The sequence below is a fragment of the Plecotus auritus genome, assembly GCF_963455305.1.
Source record: "Plecotus auritus genome assembly, chromosome: 2".
Classification (NCBI taxonomy): domain Eukaryota; kingdom Metazoa; phylum Chordata; class Mammalia; order Chiroptera; family Vespertilionidae; genus Plecotus; species Plecotus auritus.
Window position 1 is genome coordinate 157418780 of NC_137771.1, and position 19441 is coordinate 157438220.

At 40.5% G+C, this 19441-nt stretch overlaps 1 pseudogene across 1 annotated transcript; it reads left to right on the top strand.

The window, feature by feature from the left end:
• Positions 1 to 4341: 4341 nt before the first annotated feature.
• LOC308241701 (heterogeneous nuclear ribonucleoprotein D-like) lies at positions 4342 to 5269 on the top strand (annotated as a pseudogene). Its single transcript has one exon. The product of its transcript is annotated as a heterogeneous nuclear ribonucleoprotein D-like (transcript).
• The last annotated feature ends 14172 nt before the right edge of the window (positions 5270 to 19441 follow it).

Below are 19441 nucleotides of genomic sequence, written 5' to 3' on the forward strand. Positions count from 1 at the left end.
ACCTCCCATTCATGCCCCCAACCCCCTGTAGTCTGTGTCCATTGATTAGGCTTATATGCATGTATATAAGTCTTTTGGTTGATCTCTCCCCCTTACCCCCACCCTCCCCTACCTTGCCTGAGGTTTGACGTTCTGATAGATGTTTCTCTGTCTCTGGATCTATTTTTGTTCATCAGTTTATGTTGTTCATTATATTCCACAAATGAGTGAGATCATATGATATTTATCTTTCTCTGCCTGCCTTATTTCACTTAGCATAATGCTCACCATCTCCATCCATGTTGTTGCAAATAGCAAGAACTCCTTTTTACTGCAGCGTAGTATTCCATTGTGTAGATGTACCACAGTTTTTTAATCCACTCAATTGATGATGGGCACTTAGGCTGTTTCCAAATCTTAGCTATGGTGAATTGTGAACATAAGTGGTGCTATGAACATAGGTGTACATATATCCTTTCTGATTCGTGTTTCTAGTTTCTTGGGATATATTCCTAGAAGTGGGATCACTGGGTCAAATGGCAGTTCCATTTTTAGTTTTTTGAGGAAACTCCATACTGTTCTCACAGTGGCTACACCAGTCTGCATTCCCACCAGCAGTGCACGAGGGTTCCTTTTTTCTGCATCCTCGCCATCACTTGTCATTTGTTTATTTGTTGATAATAGCCATTCTGACAGGTGTGAGATGGTACCTCATTGTTGTTTTGATTTGCATCTCTCTGATGATTAGTGACTTTGAGCAGGTTTTCATATGTTTCTTGGCTTTCCTTCTGTCTTCTTTCAAAAAGTGTCTATTTAGATCAGTTGCCCATTTTTTGATTGGGTTCTTTATCTTCTTTTTGTTAAGCTACATGAGTTCCCTGTAAATGTTGGAGATTAAACCCTTATCATTGATATCATTGGCAAATATGTTCTCCCATGCAGTGGGCTTTCTTGTTGTTTATTGATGGTCTCCTTTGCTGTGCAAAAGCTTTTTATTTTGATGTAGCCCTATTTATTTATTTTCTCTTTAGTTTCCATTGCCCTAGGAGCAGTATCAGTGAAGAAATTGCTGTGGCATATGTCAGAGATTTTTCTGCCTGTGGATTCCTCTGGTATTTTATGGTTTCTAGTCGTATTTTTAAGTCCTTGATCCATTTTGAGTTTATTTTTGTATATGGTGTAAGTTGGTAGTCTAGTTTCATTTTTTTGCATGTATCTGTCCAATTTTCCCAACACCATTTATTGAAGAGACTGTCTTGACTCCATTGTATGTTCATGCCTCCTTTGTCAAATATTAATTGAGCATAGTGATCTGGGTCAATTTTTGGGTTCTCTATTCTATTCCGTTGATCTATATGTCTGTTCTTGTGCCAGTACCAGGCTGTTTTGAGAACAGTGGCTTTGTAATAATGCTTGAAATCTGGTATTGAGATCCCACCTACTTTGTTCTTCTTTCTCAGGATTGCTTTGGCTATTCGGGGTCTTTTTTTTTATTCCAGATGAATTTTTGGAGAGTTCTTTCTAGGTCTGTGAAATATACTATTGGTATTTTAATGGGGAGTGCATTGACTCTCTAGATTGCTTTGGGTAGTATGAACATTTAAATGATGTTGATTCTCCCAATCCATGAACATGGTATGTTCTTCCATCTGTTTATGTCTTCCTCTATCTCTTTTTTCAGTGTCTTATAGTTTTCCGCATATAGGTCTTTTACCTCCTTAGTTAAGTTTATTCCTAGGTATCTTAATTTTTTTTGGTGCGGTGGTAAGTGAGATTGCTTTTTTAGTCTCTCTTTCTGTAAGTTCACTATTGGTGTATAAAAATGCCATAGATTTCTTGGCATTAATTTTGTTTCCTGCTACATTGCCTAATTCATTTGTTAAGTCTCTTAGTTTTTTGATGGAGTCTTCGTCTTCCTCTTCTTAAAGAATACCTTTCAGCATTTCATATAATACTGGTTTGGTGGTGATGAATTCCTTTAGCTTTCTTATCTGTGAAGCTCTTTATTTGACCTTTAATTCTGATAGCTTTGCTGAGTAGTGTAATATTGGTTGTAGGTTCTTGCTATTCATCACTTTGAATATTTCTTGCCACTCCCTTCTGGCCTGCATAGTTTCTGTTGAGAAATCAGCTGACAATCATATGGGTGCTCCCTTGTAGGTAACTAACTATTTTTCTCTTGCTGCTTTTAATATTCTCTCTTTGTCTTTTGCTCTTGGCATTTTAATTATGATGTATCTTGGTGTGGTCCTCTTTGGATTCCTTTTGTTTGGGGTTCTGTGCGCTTCCTAGACTTGTAAGTCTATTTCTTTCACCAGGTGGGGGAAGTTTTCGGTCATTGTTTCTTCTAGTAGGTTTTCAGTATCTTGCTCTCTGTCTTCTTCTGGCACCCCCATAATTCAGATGTTGGTATGCTTGAGGTTGTCCCAGAGGCTCCTTATGCTATCTTCAAATTTTGGATTCTTTTTTCTTTTTGCTTTTCCGGTTGGGTGATTTTTGCTTCTTTGTATTTCAAATCTTTGACTTGATTCTTGCAGTCCTCTAGTCTGCTGTTGGGTCTCTGTATAATATTTTTTATTTCAGTCAGTGTATGTGTAATTTCTAGTTGTTCCTTTTTCATATCCTCGAGGGTCTCACTAAATTTATCAGCCTTTTCTAAGAAATTCTTGAAAAACCTTATAACTGTGGTTTTGAACTCTATATCCACTCATTTGCTTTCCTCCATTTCTTTCATTTGTGATCTGTTTCTTTGTCTCCGCATTTTCGTTGCTTCCCTGAGTTGGTGGAGTAGCTTTGTGTGGTAGGTGTCCTATAGGGCCCAGTGGGTCAGCCTCCCCAGTTAACCTGAGGTGGACACTCTTGGTGCACCCCTTTGTTGACTTTGTGCTCAGCCTTGTTGTAGTTAAGTCTTGATTGTTGTTGGTATCACTGGGAGAAATTGACCTCCAGGCCAATTGGCTGTGAGGATCAGCTGTGTCTACGATGGGAGAACTTCTGTGCTGGAGACACCCTTATGGGACAATGGGACAAGACTTGCAAAATTGCAAAAGCCTCTGTGCTCAGTTTGGATGGGGCGGAGTTTCAGGGCAGAGCATCAGCCCTGCCCTCATAGGCCCCTGTGTCTCAGTGTCCCGTGGTAATTGCTGCAAGCACCTCTGAGAGAAAGCCGCCCTCGACTTTTGCCCACTGCCAGTTAGTCCAGTTTCTCCCTGAATGAGTTTGGGTCCCCAGAGTCTCACCTAGAACTGGAGTTCAGTGCAGTCAGGAGCTTTGGTCTCCCTCCCACTTGAGAAAGCCAGCCACGTACTCAGTTGCCCGCCCTCTCCGCACGTGCTCCTTGGTACCTCTGCTTTCCGCAGTTCCTCTGAGTCTCAGTGTGCTTTTCTCTTTCCTGTCAGTCCCGTTTCACCCTGTATGAGTCTGGGTCCCCAGAGTCTTGCCCGGAACTGGAGTTCAGCACAGTCAGGAGCTTTTGTCTCCCTCTCGCTTGAGAAAGCCAGCTGCGCACTCAGTTGCCTGCCCTCTCCGCATGTGCGCCTCAGTACCTCTGCTTCCTGCAGCTCCTCTGAGTCTTAGTGTGCTTTTCTCTTTCCTTCTAGTTGTAGAATTTCCACTCAGACAGCCTTCCTGTGGTTCTGGATGATGTCTGTTTTGTCTTTTAGTTGTAGTTTTGAAATTGTTGTGTGAGGCACCAATTTAGGTGTTTACCTATGCCGCCATCTTGGTTTCTCTCTATCACTAGACTTTTGATCAAAACTATTTATTCTAAACAAAAATCCTCTAGTTTTCTCCTGATATTCTGAGAGTCCTATAGTTTAGTATATGGATTTATAAAAAATTCCCTGATCATCAGTGCCATGAATCACCCCCTTTTCCATGTGTTTGTTGTTCCCTATTAGGAGCCTTAGTGACTCTATTTCTCCAGAGGAAAAATCATATTCCATCCCTCACACAGCAGAGGTTCAGAATAAGTTGCCTGACTGCACCAGGTAGAAAAGGGAACCTGGAGGGAAAGCCTTCATGTCTCCACTTACTATGAGTCTTTAAATGTTTCTCTGAGTTCACCCTAACTCTTCCCTGTTTTAGTAAAGCTGATGGATTTCAAAGGCTGAGCTTCCAGGTGTTTTGTTAGATGAACTGGATAGCTTCTTATTTAGTCCCCTTTGACACTGATGTAGGCTTTAGCTTCATGTATTCTGTCTGGTAAGTGAGTCTCCACTTCTCCATCTCTTTTTCATCTCTCAAATATTTGCTGAAATAATTTCTTTCACTCTTCCACTACCATTTTAAATCCAGCTCCATAAAAACCTTTGCCACTGCTACCACCGATGGGGCTGCTGTGACTCAGACTGTACCCAACACCCCGCTGACAGCCCTGCCAACACGGAGGACATGAGCCAATACAGCAACATAGATAACTCACAGAGGTATCCAAGGTCAATGTGAGCAGGAATCAGCAGGATGACGGTAAAATGTTTACTGGAGGCTTGAGCTGGGCTACAACCAAGAAAGAGCTGACTGAATATTTGTCTCAATTTGGGGAAGTTATAGATGCACAATTGAAATAGGCCCAATCACTGAAAGATCAAAAGGATTTGGTTGGATTTGTGCTTTTCAAAGATGCTTCTAGTATTGATAAGGTTTTAGAACTGAAGGTACACCAACTGGATGGCAAATTGATAGACCCCAAAAGGGCCAAAGCTTTAAAAGGGAAAGAACATCCCCCCAAAATGTGGGGTTTTTTTCTGGGTAGATTGAGTCCAGATACTTCTGAAGAACAAATTAAATAATATTTTGGAGCCTTTGGAGAGATTGAAAATATTGAACTTCCCATGAGTACAAAAACAAATGAAAGAAGAGATTTTTCTTTTTTCACATACACAAATAAAGAGCCAGTAAAGAAATTGTTGGAAAGCACATATCATCAAATTGATTCTGGGAAGTGTGAGATCAATGTTGCCCAACCAAAAGAAGTTTATAGGTAGCAAGAGCAACAACAAAAAGGAGCAGAGGTACTGCAGCTGGTGGATGAGGTGGAGGTAGGGGTCATGGCCGAGGTCAGGGCCAAAACTGGAAGTAAGGATTTAATAGCTATTATTCTCAAGGATATGGAATTACATTAGTGCTGCTGGTGGTGATCAAAACTTTAGTGGCTAAGATGACTATGATTTTACTGGGTGTAACTATGTGAACTATGGATATGGACAGGAATATGCAGACTATAGTGACCAACACAGAATTTATGGCAAGGCATCTTGGGGTGGGTGGCAATCACCAAAATAATTATTAGCCATCTTAAAGCAGGACATTGGAGAAAACAGAAGACTGCTAAACTAACTGATCTTGCAGCACAACACTGAACATTGTTTCTATTGACCTCAGATGATTATTTTGTAAAAGATTTTCTAGTGTGCAAGACACAGCTGTGTCCAACTGTATATAGCCACCAATTAGTTTTTTGTTTTACTTTTTTTCACTGTTTCTTTTTCCCCTTTTTCATTCTCTATGTTATGGGTTAGTAAAATGCTAATTTCTCATCTGTCATTCTAGTGTAATTTCAGAAGCATTAAAGGTAAAAATCATGTGGTAACTATATGTAATCAAATAGTCTTCTAAATTTTTTCAAATGATGACAAACCTTTCAATGAAGACTTTTGGTAGCTATTAAAATGATGAAATAACTAACTCATCATTATTTAGGAAGTATATTGTCTCTGACACTTGATAGAATGAGATTTAGAGGGTTTAATTAATTTGTCTAGAATATTATCCACTTAAGTGGTAGAGACATATTCAAATCCAGACCAGACTAATTCTGAAGGCCACACTATAACTATTAAACACGGCTTAGTACATCAAATAACTGACACATAAGTTCTCAGTGATGACAATTATTGCCAATATGAACTCACCAGTATAGTATTCAATATATAGTTTTAGATGTTATTTCTAGAGTAAGTGCAGTAATAGGGTCATCCTTATATACAGCATCTAGAATAATTTAGAACTGACAGTAATAGGTAATATAATTAACATTGTAAACAATTATTTTGGTATGTAGAATAATATCCCTACTCCCAAAGATGTTCACATCCTAATCCCTAAAAACTGAGTGTGTTAGGTTACATAGCAAGGGGGATTAGCTACAGATGAAATTAAAGTTGCTAATCAGCTGATCTTGAGAAATCTGAAAGAACCAAATGTAATCACATGGGTCTTTATAAGTGAAAGAAGGAGACAAAAGAGAAAGGATCAGATGTATGTCAGCATGAGAGGATTTACCTTAATGATGCTGGCTTTGAAAATGAAGGAATGGGGCCATAAGCCAAAGAATGAGGGTAGTCTCTGGAAGCTGGAAAAGACAAGCACACTGTTTCTCCTTTAGAATCTCCAGAAGAAATGCAATCCTAACAACACTCTGAGTTTAGCCACATGAGACTAATTTCCGATTTCTGATCTCCAGAACTATAAGATGATAATTATTTTTGAAAGCCACTAAATTTATGGTAATATGTTTACAACAGCTTCATCTAATCTGCTGTTAATTCCTTTTAGTGTATTCTTCATTTCAAATACTATATTCTTCATTTTTGATTTGTTTTTGTGTTTCTATGTCCTTTTTTATGCTCACACAAAGAGATCTTTGTTTAAGTTTTCACTGAGTTCATCTATTCTTCCCCTAAGTTCATTGAGCATTCTTATAATTACTGATTTGAACTCTGAATCTGATAGATTCATTGCCTCCATTTCATTTAGTTGTTTTCTGGAGATTTCTTCAGTTCTTTCATTTGGGACATGTTTCTTTGTCTTCCCATTTTGGCTGCCTCACTGTGTTTGTTTCTGTGTTATTAGATAGGTCTGCTACGTTTCCCAGTCTTGGCAGGGTGGCCTATATAGTAGTTTTCCTGTGGGGCCCAGTGGTGCAGTCTTTCCCGTCACCTGAGGTAGGGACTCCAGGAGTCTCCCTTGTGAGGGTATATGAGCCCTCCTGCTGCCCTTGAGCCTTGATTGCTCCTGGCTTGCCAGTGGGTAAGACTGACCCTCAGGCAGGCTGACTTTGAGCATTGGCCACAACTATGGAGTGGGATTTGCCAGTGGGGTCTGGTGCTTGCTTAGACCTCCCTTTGGGTGTGCCGCTTGTGGAGCAAAATGGGTGGTGCTCTAATGCAGGGGTGGGCAAACTTTCTGACTCGAGGGCCACAATGGGTTCTTAAACTGGACTGGAGGGCCGGAACAAAAGCATGGATGGAGTGTTTGTGTGAACTAATATAAATTCAAAGTAAAGGAGCGGAGGGGAGAGCAAGAGAACCCTCCGCTCTTTCGGCTCCGCGGGCTGGATAGAACAGCCGAACGGGCCGGATCCGGCCCGTGGGCCGTAGTTTGCCCGTGGCTGCTAATGTGTTCTGAAACTGGCTACCCAGTGTATTGGTGCTGGCGCCTCTTGGGAGAGAATCCAGGTGCAGGTCAATGTCAGATGTAGCCTATGACTAGCTCAGGGCTACCTGTGTGGTGGCCCATTCAGAATGTGGAGCCAGCAGAGGCACTCTGGTGCTCAGGGACAGCCTGTGTTTATAGTAACAATAATAAATGAACACAATTATTAAATAAAATAAATGTGTATGTGCATTTGTGTGTGCAGGTATGTAGCTTACCAGAAAAAAAGATAGCGAATGCTTACTTGGGAAAATTGGACAAAGAGATGTATGTTATTAAATTAGTAACCTCTGAGGTGAAAGGCAGCTTGGGGAGGAAGGAGTAAGTAGTGCTGCAAAGGTGTCACTCACTGGTCAAGGATAGGAGGGAAGTCATTCCATCTTGGACACACAGGACAGTGAATCTTCTTGCCCCTAACTTTTCTACAGTATGCAGAGAGTATAGAGCTTGTAACAGGACACCTGGGAGAGGGAGAACTGATGAACTCGGGAAATAAGCCAATGCCAAACCTAGTGAAATGGGAGACTGAGGAGGAGGTGGTTTACTCTGCATAGAAGAGGAAAAAATCTCCATAGTATCACCCATAAACACTCTTCCTAAAATAGTCTCTTATCTATTTCAGGCCTCAGGGCTGGCAGCCAGGTGGGAGGCCATCTCAGGTAGCACAGAGGAAAGTGAGACAGGAAAGTGAAGGAAGCCAATACTCTAATGAGAAGGTGATCACAATAGTGAAGCAGGGTTCAGTCCTGCTGGGGACCTCTGTGAGTCAGAACAGGACACACCTCTCAGTTGTCCCCGTTAGGAGTGAATGGGCTGTGAAATTTATTCACAAACTTCTCTTTGTTGGGGGTTCAGGGCTGCTTTCAGGATATCACTTTTGTACCACCTCAGGACACCCTTATGCATGGGTTGAGCATTCCCTGGAAAGTAGGTAAAGCCATCAGTGAAGAGCTGCAAGTACCTGAAGTAAGAAGCCCTCAACAGGTATGGGAATGGTAGATGCCAAGGATCTGTGTTCTGCTCTCCTACCAATCATGGCAGAGACAGTATGACATGTATGGCACAAGAATCTGTGAGATACCTAGATTGCATGAACCAGATCTAGAAGAAGAAAAATCAGACTGGTCACAACAGAAACAATTTTTTTTTCACATGGTGATTAATAGTCACTAATTTCCTGGAGAAGATGGATTAGGAATTTATATAAAAAAACTGCTCATGTAGACATTGTAAAGCATGCCTGTGTTAACTATATAGGAATCTAGATGTAGAGATATAGCTATTCGGACTCAAACTCAAGTATTGCAGCCCATATTGTAGGTGCCCAAAGGAGAAAAATAAGATAAAAAGCACCAAGTGTGCATCCCAGCAACGTTTATTGTGTTACGCATGTGTTCCACATTGCATTTTACTTTTCCTTTCTAAAATCACACATGCACAAAATCAAAGTCCCAGTAGGCACCATTTCCCAAAGTATGCAAATTATAGGTGCACATTATGTGTTAAGAATGCAGGTCAAGGAATTGGTTGTACCTGTCTTCCTACCCTGAAGGTAGAGCAGTTGGGAGTATCATCTCCATGCACTAAGAACTGCCATTTAAAGTAATAGCAGTTTCAGACTATACCAGTTCACAGCAGGCTCAACTAACGGTGGCAGATGCAATGGCTCAGAATTGAACAATATAAAAATAAGTTAAAAAAACTAACATTTGGACATAACTTGTATCTGAAGACTGTAGTCAATTATATAACAAGATCTGGGAAAATGCAGATGAAAAACTTTATGCATGTTATATTCACTGATCTCTTAAGAAAGGAACATTAAAAAGAAAAGTCAAAACAGGAGCTCTAGCTTTGGAACCAGATGAGGGTTCAAATGCTTTAATCTTATGCTTACTAGCTTTGACCTAGACCAAATTAGTTGAGTCTCATTTTTTTTTTTTTTTTTTTTTACTTTTCATATTAAGACATAAAGTTTCTTTATTGTAGACTTTGAATTGAATTTTCATTCTCATTTTTCCTATTCAGTCCTGGGCTTTCTCAGAGTAAAAAGGGTATTTGCTTTATTGTGATCAAGTCCAAGATGGTTTACTGATGCTCTCTTGAGTTCTAGGTAGTTTACTAGCTACTGGTGATACCAAAAAGTGGAACATAGATTCTCTCTTTGAGGAATTCAAAACATGGTGGAAGTGGACATAATAAATCATCTTAGCACATTATGGTATGCTACAGTGGAAGTTTACACAAAATATTTAAAGAAGTTCAGCTAATGGGGTAGTTGATTCTGCGAGGGAAATAGAAGGAAAAAGGGGAGACCAATGAAGGGAAGTAGTATTTGAGCTGTGACTTGAAGAATAAGATTCTTTAATTTAAAAGGGAAAAGAGAAGGAATACTCTAGGGCTTAATCACAAGGAACAACAACAGCCTGTAATTATTGGAATCAAGAGTCAAGCAGAAGAACTGCCTTAAGAATTGTGTTTATTTTATTTTTTATTTATTTATTTTTTTAAATATATTTTATTGATATTTTCAGCTGCCTCCTGCACACCCCCCTCTGGGGATGTGCCCGCAACCACAGTACATGCCCTTGACCGGAATCGAACCTGGGACCCTTAAGTCCGCAGGCCGACGCTCTATCCACTGAGCCAAACCGGTTTCGGCAAGAATTGTGTTTAAAGTGCCTTTATATGCAGCAGCCTAAACAGCTTATGGGGAAAAGGGTTCTTAAGGCCTTTGGGAAGGTTACCTCCACAAACTATACCCTGAAACACTGTATAGACAGCAACACTTAATTTTCATAACTGTTATAATGATAACTTGCGTGATCTTTTTGCTGAATATCATTTTGAATTTATGTGTACTATTCAGAAGGGTGCACCAATACAGAAGCCCAACTTTCAAACGTTTAACCATCTAGAATTAGCCAGAGAACAGAAAATAGTGAAAAATTTATAGAAAGCCTCTGAGCAGGAATAAAACTACTTCAGATTATATGGGCTTAATTTTAAATTTATTTTTAAATCACAGAAATATACCAGCAATTGTCAATATATAAGGATTAAGGGTAAAAAGTGAAAGTTGAGATTTTGGGCTGAGTATGGGACACACTTTTTATTCCGTGCTTCCTCCTAAAATTCCAATAAAAGGACAACAAGGTGATTTTTTAAAAAGTCATAAATCCACAACGGCAAGGAAAACAATAGAGATGACAACATAGTAGATGTATAAAAGCAGACAGAAGAAAGTTGAGCCTTCACTGGGTAGGAGTTAAAGCAATTTGGCCCACATGGCGACATCAGGTATCTGAAGCTGCCAGTGCTAGTAGGGAGGATTATTATTAGAAAGGCCATTAAAAAAAATCAACCTCCATATTTCCGCCTTCAGCCCACACTGTCAGGTACCCCTGCTCCCTTCCCCTGAATAAAGGCCACCTCTGGAGAGGTAGAGTTAGTGAGATTCTGAGTGTAGGACTTGAGGCATAAAAATTTCAGAGTAGGATGAGGAAGGTTTGAATGTGTAGTAGGAGAATCCTAGGACTGCTGCATGTTTGTTTGTTTTTTTAAGCCTTAAAGAATTGCTTAATTATTTTACAACATAAATAACTTTGTAAAAAAAAATTAAAAGGGAAGTCTCCTCTCTCCTCGCTGAAGGACTTGATGATTCAGATTCTCTCAGATCTTTGCATGGATTTATTTTATTATGATTGGATTTTTATTTATTTTACATATGAATATTACAATGTAATCAAATGTTACTTTAGTATTCTGAATAGAAGGGAAGGATTTGTATGATAAAAAGAGATACATGAAGCATTTTTTCTCATTACTTTATTTACTAGATTTTAAAAATAAAAATCAAAATAAGCAAAATTCCATTTATTACACACTGTTCTGATTTCAGGTGACATGTTAGAATTGGAACTAACATGATTTCATTTATTATTTTTATTTTTTAACTATGTTTTTATTTCAGAGAGAGAGAGAAAGAGAGAGAGAGTGAGAGAAGCATCAATGATGAGAGAGAATCATCAATTGGCTGCCTCCTGCACACCCCCCACTGGGAATCAAGCTGGCAATCAGGGCATGTGCCCTGACCGGGAATCAAATTGTGACCTCCCCTTTCATAGGTCAAAGCTCAACAACTGAGCCATATGGGTCAGAACCAGAAATTTTAAAGGTTTCATCTTATCTCTGTTTCAACCTCCTGTGAATAATTCCAAAACTTTTACTTAGATTTTCTGTCACATGTAAGATTTGCATCTTGTTCAGTGAAACACATAACATTGATATAGTGCCCAAAGTGAGCTGAGCCAGGAGCAGATCTTTAGGTGCAAACAGTGGCACCTTACCTTGGTGTCTCCGAGGCTTCATTTTCTTATTACCAAAGTGTTCGTTACTCCAAAGGTGAACTTGACATCTTGAAGGTATGACTAAAAATAATCTGATAATTTTCTTAATAGAATATTTTTACTTTTTGTTCTTTTCAAAGTATCCACCTTAGAAAATTAGATACTAAATAGCTCATCATGTTATTTTAGAATTCTTCCTTTGAATTCCTTTGAAATCTGAAGCATGGTTTCTCCTTTTCCTGGGAATAGACCAAGATCTTTTGAAATTAAGTCCAGTGAATAAGGTAGGTACGAAAGTTAATAAGTTCCATTTGGGGAAATGAAGTTGAAGAGGCAAAAAAAAAAAGAAATGCCACTGAGTTTTTTGTGTGACTGCTAAACAATTCTAGCTGCTGCATGTTTTTTCTCTAGGTGTCTATTTCAAAATAGATGATCTATTGTGTTCCTTACTCCCAAGGTGAACTTGACATATTGAAGGTATGACTAAAAATAATCTGATATTTTTCTTAATTGAAACTTTTTACTTTTTTAAAAATTGCCAGTAGGTAATGGACACACACTCTCACAACTTACACTTATTGGTCACATGTACTCTTTTTAAATTTTATTTATTGATTTGAGAGAGAGAAAGAAGAAGAAGAGAGAGATCGCTTTGTTGTTCCACTTATTTAAGCATTCATTGGTTGTTTCTTGTATGTGCCGGGGAGGTATCGAACCCGCAACTTTGGTGTATTGGGATGATGCTCTAACCAACTGAGCTAGCTGGCCAGGGTCTGTTCAGATATATTTTTATTCAAAGTTTTATTCTTTCTTTCTTTGTATATGTAGCTGCACCCACGACAGCTTCATTTTTCTTAATTTGTCAACTCCCCTGAGGTCATTATTCTGTAAACTTAGTGAAGTATCATGATCAATCAGGTAATTAAAATACTGTTTTGTTGTAGATCATGAATTTAATAATGCAGAGAATGTGCCTGTTTTCAGGGACTGCCAGAGTTTGTATAGGGTAGAAAGCAAAAGCATCACATCCTCAGCCTTTGGACAAGAGCACAGTTAGAGTCCTGAGCATGAATTCAGTGAGTGGTGAGAGGGCAGGTTAGTTGAAGAGATATTCATTAAATCACGGGATGTGAGCCTTTCAGATTCTTTGGAAATATTCCCTCATTTTTGGAGGAATAAACAGTGGCCCAGGAGGTATTTTCCTAATACAAAAGGAAGACCAGTACTCAAATTCCAGGATTTGGGGCTTAAGGGTTGCAGCCTTCTTTTATTTCTTTACTAGTGACATGGTGCACGAAATTCATGCACATTTAAAGGGGATTAATTAGAGGAAATAATTTAATATTGCTATTTGCCCTTTCTCTATAATAGAAGTGTCAGAGATGAAATAAAATTAGTAAAATGTATATGAAAACCTTCCTCCTATCAGGGTCTGGGGCTTACCATGGGACCCAGAGTCAAGTCGCCATCCACCCACATGCACCACAAAATTGAGGGAGACCCAGACCCAGACCCGGCTGCCCCCCCCCCTCATTAGGCTAGATCCAGACCAGGCCAGTCCCACCCTTGTCAAGCCCTGGCCGGGCACCAGGATGGGGGGCATGGCCTGAGGTCCCCCAGCCCTGACTGGGGCAGGGGGCGTGCCTTGAGGTCCTCTATCAAGCCCCGCCAGGTGGGGGACATGGCGTGAGATCCCCTGTCAAGCCCCGCTGGGTGGGAAGCATGGCCTGAGGTTCTCTGGCCTGGTGCTAGGGCAGGGGGGGTGCAGCCTCAGGTCCTGCGTGAAGCCCCATGGGGCTGGGCCGCAGCCTAAGTTCACCCGACCCAGCACTGGGAGTGCACCTTGAGGTCCCCTGTCAAGGCCTGCTGGGTGGGGGGCACAGCCTGAGGCCCCTGTCAAGCCCAGCCAGGCAGGGGGGCGAAACCTCAGGTCCCTAGGCCCGGTGCTGGGGCTGGGGGAGGGGCCTGAGGTCCCCTGTCAAGCCCCACCAGGCAGGGGGTGTGGTCTGAGGTCCCCCGGCCTGGTGCTGGGGTGGGTGGAGCAGCCTGAGTTCCCCTAGCCCAGCACCAGGAGGGGAAGCCCACCTTGAGGTCCCCCTTCAAGCCCTGCCATATGGGGGGGCGCAGCCTGAGGTCCCCTGTCAAGCCTCACCAGGTGGGAGGCATGGCCTGAACTTCCCTATCAAGCCCTGCGGGTGGGGGAGGGCATAGCCCCAGGTCCCTACTGATTGCTTGTTAAGGCTCATTATGGGAACTTGGCCTCAGCTGTGGGTGCAGCCATCTTTGTGATGGAGTGATGGTCAATTAGCATATTCCCTCTTTATTAGATAGGATGGTCTCTCTCCCTACTCCACACTGTAGGCTACTTTTGAAGTAGTAGTTTGTCCTTAATGCTTTCTTGCTTAAAATCTCATTCCTCTTTTCCCCCATCTTTTTACTTCAAGTCTCTGGCTGAAAATTTCCCCTCACATTTCTTCCCTCTCAACTTGAAGTTCTTTTATATAAAAGGGAGAAGATTTTGAAAGTTTTTGATCTAAGCTGGCGTAAACCTGTTATGGGATGAAAAAAAGAAGCTAAGAGGAATTTGCCTCCAAACCTGTAACAGCAGAAATACTGTCAGTGAAATTTCTAGCAACTCATTTTTCTTTCTTTCTTTCTTTTTATTTTTTTTAGAGGTCTCCCTAGCTTCTTGGTAATAGAATTGTGCTAAAATATTAAAAGGTAAATAATTAGATTCTTTCTCCTCTACTATTAGGAGGATTTATTATGCTATTTGGATCATGATTTTTTATAGTCTGATTAGAGTAATGAATGGAGAAGACAGCTGGAGGGAGTTTAGCAAACTTAATTTACATTCTGGGTCTACACCTAGACTTGGAAGAAAAGAAAAGGCCCAGATGACTGGAAGAGGGCAGTAAGAGAGAGGATATGGAGTAGGGAAACTAAGAAAGTTTGGAGGAATTTTAAGTCTAGGTGAGAAGAGTTTTAACAGCTGCTTAAAACAGGAGTGGAGATTCAGGGAGAGGCAGATATGGGGAGAAGGACTTTTAAAAATGTTTTTTGTGTGTGAATCATTAGACACAATTCTTCTATTTTTTACTCTTTTTTAGTATAGCTTTCCAAGTCTTTGAGGAGTTGGATTTCTGTTTCATTGGGTGTATCACCATGCTAACATAGGTTTCAACGTTGGAGCTAGAAAATCCAGTTTCATTTAGAAAATAACAACTATTTTTGCTGCCTTCCCTTTTCCCCACAATGCCTATCCCAATTATTCACAATCTGCATTAGTAGGAAAAATGACTCTGTGGCAGGAACCAAAAGTATGAGATGGGGTGTAAATTTAATTAATGCTTATAAATAGCTGAGAGGAGGAAATGGTGACTAACATGCTAAATGCTTTTATTGTCTTCTCTATTTATGAAACATTATATAATGACTAGGGGCCCGGCACATGAAATTTGTGCGCGGGTACGGTCCCTAGGCCTGGCCTGTGATCAGGGCCATCTTCCACAACTGCCCACAGCGAGCCCCGCCCCCCACCGCAGGTGGCCATCACATGATCGGAGCCTGCTGGCCGGGGAAAGGGACCAAGAGGTGGTCAGTGTGCCTCATAGTGACTGGTCCAGTGGTCGTTCTTGTCGTTCTGCCGTTAGGGTCAACTTGCATATTACCCTTTTATTATATAGGATAGAGGCCTGGTGCACAGGTGGGGGCCAGTTGGCCTGCTCTGATGGGGGCCCCGGATCAAGTTGGGGAGTCCCCACTGGGGGATGGGGCCGGCCTGGGTGAGGGGCTGCAGGTGGCTTGCAGGCTGGCCACGCCCCTGGCTTTGTCAGGAAGGACATCCGGTCTATTGGGTCTAATTAGCATATTACCCTTTTATTAGTATAGATTAACTGTGGCAAATGAAATCTGTAGTTGACTCTTGGACAGCATGAATTCGAACTGCATGGGGCCACTTTATTTTTTCAATTAATACTGTGAATATATTTTCTCTTCCTTATGATTTTCTTAATATCTCTTTTCTTTATCTTTATTGTAAGAATACAGTATACTATGCATATAACCTACAAAATATGTGTTAATTGTTTATATTATTGGTGAGGCTTCCAGTCAATAATAGGCTTCTAGTAGTTAAGTTTTGGGGGAGTTAAAAAGTTAAATGTAGATTTTTGACTGCATGGCAGTGGGGAGTTGGCCCCCCTAACCCTAGCGTTGTTCAAGGGTAAACTATGGACTTGTTGGCTACTTAACAAGTATAGACCCTGACCTATGAGATTAAATTTTCCAATAGTACTTTAAAGACACTGTCATTAGTAGTTTCTCCAATAAGTTTATCTATGACATGAGTGAAAACAAGTTCTAAATATACTTGTTATACAACTTTAGTAAGTATTTGGGGCAGCACTGGAGATATATAAAGAACATCTTTCACTCTGTTGGCATCTTTTTTCCCACCATAACTCCAACCCCTTACAATCTCTTGGTCTGGAGTGTGATGATTGTTTGTTTCATTGCATTCTCTTCTCTCTCTCTCTCTTTCCTTCTTCTTCTTCTTCTTTTTTTTTTTTTTTTGCAGCACAAAGTGGAAGGATATTAGAGACAAAATGGATAGTGCTAAAAATATTACAGTTTAACTTCTCATTTATCAATGTAATTGAAAGTTACTAGCAGGGTGTGCTGTGCCAGTGTTTCTATCAGGGTGTGAGTAATCTATTTAATGCAGCATAATTCATACTTCTGAGGTTCTAATGAGGACTGCTTAATTCAGGTTTTAATCAAATCTGACAAACCATCATTGAAGTTGGCAATGTGCTTGTTCCTAGGTGCCATTTTTATGCTAGTTCAAAATAGCTTAGAATCATCTCCCCCTCCACATGTTTCTTTCAGGCTTTTATTACTATAACAACAAAAACAAACAACAGAAATACTGCCTTCCCTCAACACCAAAATGCCAAATGTTTTTGGTTTTTAGTTTTGGACTACTCAGTGCCATTAGTAGCAGCTGTTTTTATTTATTATTTTGTAATATTTGAAATATTGAAGAAGAAAAACATGATTTTATTTTAACAAATAAATCTATCATGTTTTACAAAATATATGCATTCCTCAAACAGTTTATGCTCCAGATCTTGCTCTTATCCAATAATCCACTTGACTGAGACAAGATCCATCTGCTAATGACTGGTGGGAGGATTCACCAGCTCAGATGCACTTAGAAGCCCCAGAGCCTGAAAGCTGACATCTCACTTAAAAAAAAGAACTTAATCTTTTTCCACAAGAGAGTACACAATCGATGGGTAATAAATACATCAAAGAGAAATGGTGATTTAATGTATGGATTTTAATATTGGAAAATGAATGTCAGGGTCTGTAATCTTCACTATTTATTTTTATTATTTATTTATTTATTTTTAAAAATCTTTATTGTTGAGAGTCTTACAGATGTACCCTTTTTTCCCTCCATTGTCCCCCACCACCAGGTTACTGCCCCGCCCCAGGCCTTCACCACCATATTGTCTGTGACTATGGGTAATGCACATATGCATATAAGATCTTTCGTTAATCTCTTCCTGCTCCATTCACCCCTTTCCCTCTGAGGTTCTTCAGTCTGTTCTATATTTCCATGCCTCTGATTCTGTTGTATTTATCAGTTTATTTTGTTCATTAGATTACTTATTCATTTATTTTAATTTTTAGATTCAATTGTTGATATATATATATATTTATTGCTACTTTAGTGTTCATATTTTTTATCTTTTTCTTCCTTCTTTCTCTTTTTAAAGAATACCTTTAAACATTTCGTGTAATACTGGTTTGGTGATGATGAACTTCTTTAGCCTTTTCTTGTCTGTAAAGTTCTTTATGACCTTCAATTCTAAATGATAGCTTTGCTGGTTAGAGTAATCTTGGTTGTAGGTCCTTGCTATTCATCACTTTGAGTATATTTTTTTCCACTCCCTTCTGGCCAGCACAGTTTCTGTAGAGAAATCAGCTGATAGCCGTATGGGTGCTCCCTTGTAGGTAACTAACTGCTTTTCTTTTGCTGCTTTTAAGATTCTCTCTTTGTTTTTAAACTTTGGCATTTTAGTTATGATGTGTCTTGGTGTGGCCTCTTTGGATTCCTCTCATTTTGGACTCTTTGCTTCCTAGATTGTACATCTATTTCTTTCACCAGGTAGGGGAAGTTTTCTGTCATTATTTCTTCACAAAGGTTTTCAATATCTTGCTCTCTCTCTCTCTCTCATCTCCTTCTGGCACCCCCATAATATGAATATTGATATGCTTGAAGTTGTCCAAGAGGCTCCTTACACTATCTTCATGTTTTTGCATTCTTTTTCCTTTTGACATTTCTGATTGGGTGTTTTTTGCTTCCTCATATTCCAAATCATTGATTTGATTCTCATAATCCTGTACTCTACTGTTGAATCCCTGTAAATTATTCTTTATTTCAGTTAGCATATGCTTAATTTCTGACTGGTCATTTTTCATGTCCTTGAAGCTCTCATTAAGATCATTGAGTAACCTTATAAGCATTCTTTTGAACTCTGTATCCAGTAGTTTGCTTGCTCCCATTTGTTTTGTTTGTAAATTGTTTCTTTGTCTCCACATTTTGGTTGCTTCCCTATGTTTGTTTCCATATATTAGATAAGGCTGCTATGTATCTTGAAACTGGTAAAGTGGCCTGTGTATTAGGTATCCTGTAGGGCCCAGTGGCTCAGTCTCCCCAGTTACCTGAGCTGGGCACTCTAGGTGTGCCCCTGTGTGGGCTGTGTGCACAGTCTTGTTGTAGTTGAGCCTTGATTGCTGTTGGAGTCACTGGGAGGAATTGACCTCCAGGCCAATTGGCTATGAGGACCAGCTGTGTCTACAATGGAAGAGCTGCTGTGCAGAAGACACCCCTATGGAGCAGGACTTGCTTCAGTGGGGCTTTGGTGGTCACTGAGTCTGCCCCTTGAGTGTTCCCCTTGTAGTCTGGTATCGTCTGAAGCTGTCCACTGGGTGCACTGGCTCTGGGGCCTCTGGGGAAGTGCAAAGTCAGCAACTGCCTGGGGCCACCAGTCAGGAGCTACAATGAGATCTGCAGTTGGCTGCTACTTGTATTGGGCTAGGAAGTGCCCAGGAGAGGCCACACTGTGAAGCAAGGCAGGCTGGTGCTAGTGCTGGGTCTTGGGCCTTTTATTGATAAGTTTGGGCAGTGGTCAGCAAACTGTGGCTCATGAGCCACATGCGGCTCGCGAGCCGCAGTTTGCCGGTCTGTTGACAAATGAGTTTGCCGACCACTGCCTTAGGGAAAAACACTTAAAAAACATTTTAATAATGTACTAATGTCTTTAATCTGAAGTCAAAACTTCTGGGTAAGGGTAATGCCTTACAGCAGTGGTCAGCAAACTCATTAGTTAACAGAGCGGCAAACCGTGGCTCGTGAGCTGCATGTGGCTCGTGAGTCGCAGTTTGCCGACCACTGAGTTTGGGGAATGCTGACTTCAGCTGCTGCTTGTTTAAGAGATTTTATAAAAGTCTGAAGCCTGAGCCAGGACAGGTCATTCATATGGAAAAGACTTTGCAAACAGCTTGGGTGGGGTTGCATATTGTGTGGGGTGGTGTCTCAGGGAATCACCAGGGTGGAGTTAAGAGTTGGGCCAGCCTGATGGAAACTCAGATATGGCTGCCAGCCA